The 8,638-nt window shown below is 32.7% G+C and overlaps 1 protein-coding gene across 1 annotated transcript in view; it reads left to right on the forward strand.

The window, feature by feature from the left end:
- Window positions 1-8,638, forward strand: part of LOC139503835 (uncharacterized) — an 86,599-nt gene that overhangs the window by 50,353 nt on the left and 27,608 nt on the right. The gene's annotated exons all lie outside the window — the stretch shown is intronic.

Below are 8,638 nucleotides of genomic sequence, written 5' to 3' on the forward strand. Positions count from 1 at the left end.
TTCAAAGTGTCGGAGAAAATGCAAAAACAAGCAAAAGTCACAATTGAGAACTAGACCTTGACCTTTGACCTTGACCTCATTTTCTAAGTTTGGACCTAGGGGACTCAAATAAAAACATGCCAGGGTTAAACGGTTGACGGTTTATTAGTTGATAACACATACCGACAAAATTATTTCGTAAAGGTCTTTCCACATTTAAGAAATTTTGAAAAGACGATAGTTCGCAAACTGATGTTATAAATAAATTGTTTTGATATGCTTTAAAGTGAACTAAGGGAGATAATATGCTACTTTCGGTTAAGGAAATGTTATTTCAATGATAGCTTATTTCACTCTCATTCCAAAAATATATAGTTTCTATATACTTTTATGTGTACAACAGGAGATAATTGACCACTTCCGGTTTATCGAAAGTGATTTCTAGTCTTGAGTGACATGTTTATGACTCTATTACAAAATACATAGATTCTGAGTACTTTTACATGTAAAAGGTGAAAAAACATGTACTTCCGGTTTTCTCAAGGTCACTTCCAGTTGTCATTTTTCAAGGTCATATGTCACCTTCCCTTTTGTTAAAGGCATATGGCTTTATAATAAACGAAGTTAAAGTTGTATACAAATAACCTTATAATTATGATAATTATACATTTCTATAAGATGTAATTGGATAGTATCATACTAAATGTAACATATCTTTATAAACATATAGCAATCATTTTGCACTTGTTCTTTTATGCATATCTTCCATAGTGTTGGAAACAATGCAAAAAGATGGAAAATTCTAAATTAAGAACTTGACCTTAACCTCTGACCTTGACCTCATTTTTTAAATTAGGACCAAGGGATCTCAAATAAAAACATTTCAGGATTATACGGTTGACGGTTTATTAGTTAATAACACATACCGACAAAATTATTTCGTAAAGGTAGATAACTCCTATAAAATTTCATCGAATCGCTTCGATCCAAATTAGCCAAATTTTCCTGAGAATGTAACGAACAATTTGTAAAAAGAATTTTGTCGCTTTTTTTTTTTTTGTTACAAAGGAAATGCACTCTGATGATAACCAGTGAATAGGGAGATATCTCTTACAAAGAAAAGTGTTCGGCTTAGCAGGGTGAAATGTAAAAGCGCATAAACTATACGATACAATATGAGAAAAATCTAAGCGACATATTACGAAACATACATTTATCGCAATATCAAAATTCGGCGGAAGAAAAAAAAAAAAAAAAAATGATAATAAATATAAACCAATTGCTTTTAAAAAGCAATTTGTAGGCGGTCTTTCCCCCTTTGCAATTGATTGAAATTAAGGGGGGGGGTGTTTGTTTGTTTGTTTGTTTGTTAGTTTCTGTATGGGGTCTATATCATTGTTACCGGAGAAGTTTCATGTTTAGTTTGGAAAGTTTTTATTTTATTTTAGGTACAGCGCGCGCCAGATTGAGGAGACATCACGTGACTTGGGTTTATAATAACGAAAACTTAGTCTTTTTATTACTCTTTAGGTCGGGATGTTGAACAGACAACATGTATAGAGACGGAATGTACACAATGTAATTTCTTTTGTCATTGTAGGAAATTGACATTTTGATCACAGTTCACGGGCAGTGCATGCTTTGGATTTAATTGATCTGGTGTAACTTTAAAACACATTTAATGATTATTTTTTGATAATGTACATTTTTTAGCACCTGTTTGTAACACAGATCAGTATTTCAATCTCGGAGCGGACATTTTATTGTAGGTTTTTACTCAGATTTACGGACCTAGCAAGCGATTTTTACGGCATTGCCATTTCTTTTCTCCAGGAAAAGTCTCGAGAGATATCTGCACCAAGTTTTTTTATGAACCTTCAGTACATGTATGCCCTGCTTGACTGCAAATTTTCAGGTCGATTGGACTTGTAGTTTCAGAGCACATGTGGATTTTTTTTCAGAAGAGATATTAAAATTCATAATCTTGAATAATTGAGAGTGTTTTCTTTCCATATTGTTTCAAATATACTGTAATAAATAAACTATCATACATATTGATTGATTGATTGATTGATTGATTGGCTGGTTGGTTGATTGGTTGGTTGGTTTATTACTTAAACACTATGGATAAGGTCTCTTGAAAAAAGCGAAAAAAACAAATGAGAATTTGGATGCCGTATTAAACACACATAACGGAAGCATACATACAATGATTGATTAGTTGGTTGGTTGGTTGGTTGATTGATTGATTGATTGAATGATTGATTGGTTAATTGGTTGGTTGATTAAACACGTTGGATAGGGTCAATTGAAACAGCGAAAAAGAAACAAAAAAGATCTTGATTAAACACATGAGACAGAAACATGCATGCACTGATTGATTGGTTGGTTGGTTGGTTGGTTGGTTGGAATTCAAACACACATAAAACTCTTTGAATAGTGCCAAAAATCACATGATTTGCCTCTTAGTACATGACCTTGACCTTTGACCTTGTGACCTTTGTCAAGGTAATTGCTTCACAATGTCATTGCAAAAGACCATATGGGTCAAGGATCTTTTGTTTAAGAGTTTTGCCTAATAATGGCTTTTTATAAACCATCAATGGGGGTTATGTCCCTTACATAATGGTAAAACCAATACAGTCATAATGTAACAAAGTTGCCCCTTGAAGTACTCAACATTTTTCACTGCTTACATTTTCTCTATCTATAACCATTCAAGAATTATAGGGAAATCAAAGACATATGAAAATCTAAAATATGACGAACAATTTGTAAAAAGAATTCTGTCGCTATCTTTTTTTGTTCAAAGGAGATGCACACAGATGATAAACAGTGAAAAGGGAGATAACTCTCACAAAGAAAATGGTTCGGCTTAGCAGGGTGAAATTTGAAAGCGCACAAACTATACGATACCATATAAAAAATATCTAAGCGACATATTGCGAAACAAACATTTATCGCAAGAACAAAATTTGGCGGAAAAAAATAATAATAATCAGAACAAATACAATAGGCTTTCCGGAGAAAAGTGGAAAGACCTAATTAAAAACTAAAAAGTCTTTCCACAACAAAGAAATTTGGATAAGAAGGTAGTTTCTTCATACTGATGAGATAAATAATGGTGTAATTATCTTTTTGAGTGATTTAAGGGAGATAATATGTTACTTCTAGTCTCATATGATAGCTTCTTTAACACTGATTCCAAAAATATATAGTTTCTATATACTGTTGTATGTAGAATGGGAGATAATTGGTCACTTCCGGTTTATTGGAGGTCATTTTATTCTTCAGTTATCAGTTTATGTATCTATTTGACAAAATATATATATTCTGAGTACTTGTATGTGAAAAAATTGCAAAAAAAGCTACTTCCGATTTTTTCAAGGTCACTTCCGGTAGCCATTTTTCAAGGTCATTTGTCACTTAACCTTTTGTGTAAGGTCAAATGTCTTTATAATGAACTTACTTGAAGTTATAATCAAATAACCTCATATCAAGACATTTCAGGGGCAACAACTCCTATAAGATGCCATTTAATTATATAATAGATATAGGAAGATGTGGTGTGAGTGCCAATGAGACAACTCTCCATAAGACTAAATATAGCATATCTCTATTACAATTAAGCAGACATTTTGCACTTGTTCTTTTGTATGTATCTCTCAAAGTGAGGGGGGAAATGCAAAAACAAGCAAAAGTCACAATTGAGAATTTGACCTTGACCTCATTTTCTCAGTCAAGACCTATGGGACTCAAATAAAAACATTCCAGGGTTATACGGTTGACTGTTTATGAGTTAAATAAACATACCGACAAATTTATTTTGTAAAGGTAGATAACTCCTATAAAATTTCATCGAATCGCTTCGATCCAAATACGCCAAAAAATACTGAGGATGGAACGAACAATTTGTAAAAAGAATTTTGTCGCTATCAGTGGGAAAGCCAGTGACATTGAAGAGCTACTTCCGTTAGTCCCGCGGGAAAGGGGACATAATCTAAAAAAATTGAGGTGGCGCTGTAACCAGCGTGTAAACAAAAACGTAGCCTGTGCTTCAGACAATAAATCTATTAAAACAACTTATCATCCATCAGTATTTGAGTTGAATTTTTCATTAGAATAGATTTTGTCACACGACTGCCAAATTCGGTATTCAAATAAGTGCTCCGTTACTGAAATATGATAAACCAAAAGACTACCTCCGTTGATTTCCAAAAAACCGCGGGTAATCCCCACGACTACAAACAACTGACACAAATGCATCCTAAAGCTTTTCATTGGTCGAGATATAAATAAATGTGACCTAGAAACATATGGGCACATGACTATGTACAGGATTCCCCGTCACTCTGAGTCTTGTTTACATAATAAATGCTTCAACCGGAGGTCAAAATTCAACATTTTTCAGACGTTTTGGGAGTTATTTCGGTGCAAAATCAGCAAATTATGTCATATTTTACAGATTTTAAGCACAAAATTGATTGAGACAAGGGTGATGATGTTTTCAGGATTTTAAATATATTTTACTTAAAATGTTGAGTGGTTGAAGGCTTTACAACGTCATTTGTTGATGTTTACAAGTTGCTCAAACTCCTCGTATCACATTTTCTGTAGTTATTTAATTATGCTGCTGATGTATAACAGATTTATGGGCGAGATCTATGTAGTACATTGAAACTGGTTTAATCTATGAACGAATTTGTCCATATAAATACCTTCCATTGTCTTGAAGTAGACCTACCCCCCTTTTTTGAAAAAAAAAAATCAGTTAGTCAAAAGTTGTTGTCTGAATAAGCATGCAAAAGTGCAAAGTGTAAGCACTCAGCTAGTCTTTGTTTTAAGCCATTTTTTAGGGTAATAGTTACAGTCATTCTTTAATTATGTAAATTATTATAAATCTGAAATGTTTCAATTAACTTGTCAATTTTAAAAAGTACATGTACCAATCAACAAATATTGCCTGCCTAAACACTCACACATGTTTATAAATGTATGTCCTTATCATGCTTATTAAGCAACCTGATGTTCACTGTGACTAACTATTCATGTTTGAGTGTTTCTGGACCTGATGTTCACTGTGACTAACTATTCATGTTTGAGTGTTTCTGGGCCCTGGGGCATATTTAACTCTTGAGAACTTGAGATTAACATTCAATAGGAATGCCCAATGTCTAGTACACCAAATTCTTAATACATGTTAGAGCTACATGTATATGACCATTTAAAGCATTAACAAAATGCTATATCACTTCCAAAGTCTACTTTAAAAATGGTATATGAATGTCTCACTCTGATTTTGGTGATCCTGTTTTGTTGCATTGATATAACTGCTTGACCCACATTTTTATTTTACACCAGTTTACACGAAAACAAATCTTGGACACAGGATCTATAGTTTATTAAGAATCATACCATTCCTATATCTGTGTGCTGATTTTTCTGCAATAGAATACCTTTTCACTCATTTTACTTCATTCTAAAAGCACACAATTGCAATAATTTGCAAAAACATGTGTTTACATATCTAGGAAAAGGGTACATAGACATCTCATTCATAATACTACACAAGGAGCAGGATCTGCTTACTCTTCCAGAGCACATGAGATCAATTATATGTTGTCAGTTCAAGTTGATCAGTTTTCTTTTTTCTAATTTGTATATTAGTTTAAACTTTTCATCAAAAAGTCTGAAAAAAGAAATATGTATCTACTGAAAATGATTTATTTAGGTGCAGGGGTTACCACACTTTGAAATCTACATGGAAGCAAAACAGTGAAAAGTCATGTCAGGACTCATGATAGGCTACTTGAGAGACCTCTCTATGTCTAGGAGAAGTGAACAATTCTAGAAACTTTCCATTTAAGTCATTCAAACCTTATAAAGAATAAAAGACCATCATTTGGACTTTTTATATCTTTTATTTTTCTTATGTCTCAAATACTACAGTACATACATGTATATTTCTGATACCAGTGACCGATCCAGAACTTTTTCTATTGGGGGGGGGGGGGGGGCGCTGCTGCTGAATAATTTAGGAGGGACCCGCTCCAGTGATTCCCTATTTAATCAACCAATTTTTTTCCTATGAAAGGGGGGCCCTATGAATATGCTAGCTTTGCATCATTGAATCTCAGGTTTTTCAATGACATTAAGTAATATTGTATTGCAACAGTATAGTGTCTCATGTACATTTACCCCACGTTATCAATATAAAATGGTGGAGTGTTTCACATTGTATGTATATTTGAAAATATAAAAATTTTTATAAATAAAAGTTTATTTTAAAATGATGAATAAATACAAAGTCATAAAAATAATGTTAAAATGAAAAATATGTAAAAAGTATTTTAAACAATAAAGGAGAACTATTGTTAAAATTAAAAAGTTTTTTTAAGTAAAATCAAGTCAAATAGTTCTCTGTCCCATACATGTAAATCCTCAATATAGAAATCCTGCTCTTCTTATTCCTATTGTTATCTGAAAATATATAATTTATGCAGATGATATTATCAAATGAATATAATTTCAAACTTCTCTAGAGTTGCTATATGATTGGTAAATTATAATATATTTTAATTGTCTACTGACAAACACATGATCCTCTGAGGTCCCAATTTAAAAAAAAAATGTTGAAAGGAAATACTGGAATCCGAAGGATCAATCCTGAAATCCTGAGCTAAAAAATACCCAATCCAGTCGTCCCGAAAAAGGTCCTCTAGAAAAGGTAATACTTATACACACCAACAGGTGTTTGGAAAAATGTTCTACTTATAAATTCATTTACTTAAGTTAGTATTTAAAATTCATCACCATAATAACATATCAACCTTTTTAATAGATATAAATAATGTTTTAATAAAGTATAACGTAATATGCAACATTAAATTATCTTATAGGTATCTGTTATTTAAAAGATAACTTTTCATTCAATCATTCATATCTTTAATTCTTCATACCAGTAATTGATAATAAATGTATCCAACGCCAATAAAACCTGGCCACAAAACCTAGCCAATACTGAAGGTGGCAATAAAATTCAACAATAAATCACATATTTTTTTTTTAGCATGGAAGGAGGGACAGAATTTATACTTTCCTACTGGTGAATATTTCATATACCTGAAATCTTTAAAAGATATTTTACATGCCCATATGCACTATTCAGCAAAAATAATAGTACTGTTGTTCACATAGACAAGGGTCTGGATGGGGTGTTCTGCATTTCTTTATCATTTAATCTTTTAGTTTGTTGGTCTCTATTTTTTATACTTTTTGTCCATAATTTCTCTTTCCTCAATATATAAATTAGCACATCAATAGTTCAAAATGATTATGACCAGACCTAAGGCTTGCTGCTAGGAATATTTTGATTTTTTTCTGGGATGCATAGGAAGTCGTCCCAGAAAAAAAGTAGACTTGTCAGACTTCATAACTATTTGGACTAGCATGTCATTTGCTCTATTTTTTACTTATTTTATGGTAACTTTTCTCTATTCTTGTTCCTATAGTAATAATTCTCTAATTCTTTATACGCTTTAATAATCATAGTTCCCAGTGGCAGATCCAGGGATAGGGTTCCTTTTTGGGGACGATCAATGCATTTGAATGGGGACATATAGTTGGAACCCCCCTTTATCCTGGGGAGAGTTATTTTTTTCCTATATTTTTATTTTGTTTGGTTTTTGTGTTTTTTGGGTTCAAAAATAAAAATATCAACCTTTTGAATATTCGAGACAACCAAACAAATCAGCACATATGCATGACACAACTGCAAAACTTCAATTAAAATTTAAATGCTAACATTGACCTGCCAAAATTGAAGTTTTATTCAAATTGAAGTCTCACGCTGGAAAAGGGGCGTTTATTTACATGTGGTCTACGGAAATTTACTGGATTTAAGAATGAAAAGAGGCAAACATGTAGCCATAACCCAATCAGATCAATAAATTATGTTATGGATAGTATTAATATCTTTCTACTAACCATTAAAGGTAATAATACTAGGATTTCGTGAGCTCAGAAACCTTAATCTGTTGAAAAATGGCGTCGATTTGTGTGCTTCCTTTTCGCAGCCTCAGTTACAATTTGACACAGAGTGATGGGTATTTATGCAAATATCTAAGGACTCCTATCATCATAGATACTATTTTTTGGTCATTTTATATTTAAATAGCCAATAGGTTGCAAATGTGTCAGTTATTTTCAGAAGGGGAAAACACCCGCCATATTTTTATCTCCCAAATTAACAACGTCACTTGTCACTTTCAGATGTTCGTTTCTTGTAAAATAAAATCTTCTAAGAAGAAAAAATAGCATGGTCACCTGTAAAACTTACCTATATAACTAATTGATGATGAAATGACACAAGTTTAATTGTCTTTAATGATAAATTTCTCGATAAATCACACGTACACGATGTAAACAAATTGCCGCGATGGCGCGATACTGTCGCCCTCTATGAAAAATCGCGATTGTCGCCCTTGATTTTCTGGCCGTTACGTCATATGGAAGGAGGCGCAGAATCGATCCGTGGCTTTCCCACTGTATCTTGTTTTGTTACGAAGGAGATGCACACAGAGGGTAAACAGTGAAAAGGGAGATAACTCTTACATAGAAAATGGTTCGGCTTAGCAGGGTGAAATTTAAAAGCGCATAA

This window comes from Mytilus edulis, chromosome 14, assembly GCF_963676685.1.
Source record: "Mytilus edulis chromosome 14, xbMytEdul2.2, whole genome shotgun sequence".
Lineage (NCBI taxonomy): Eukaryota > Metazoa > Mollusca > Bivalvia > Mytilida > Mytilidae > Mytilus > Mytilus edulis.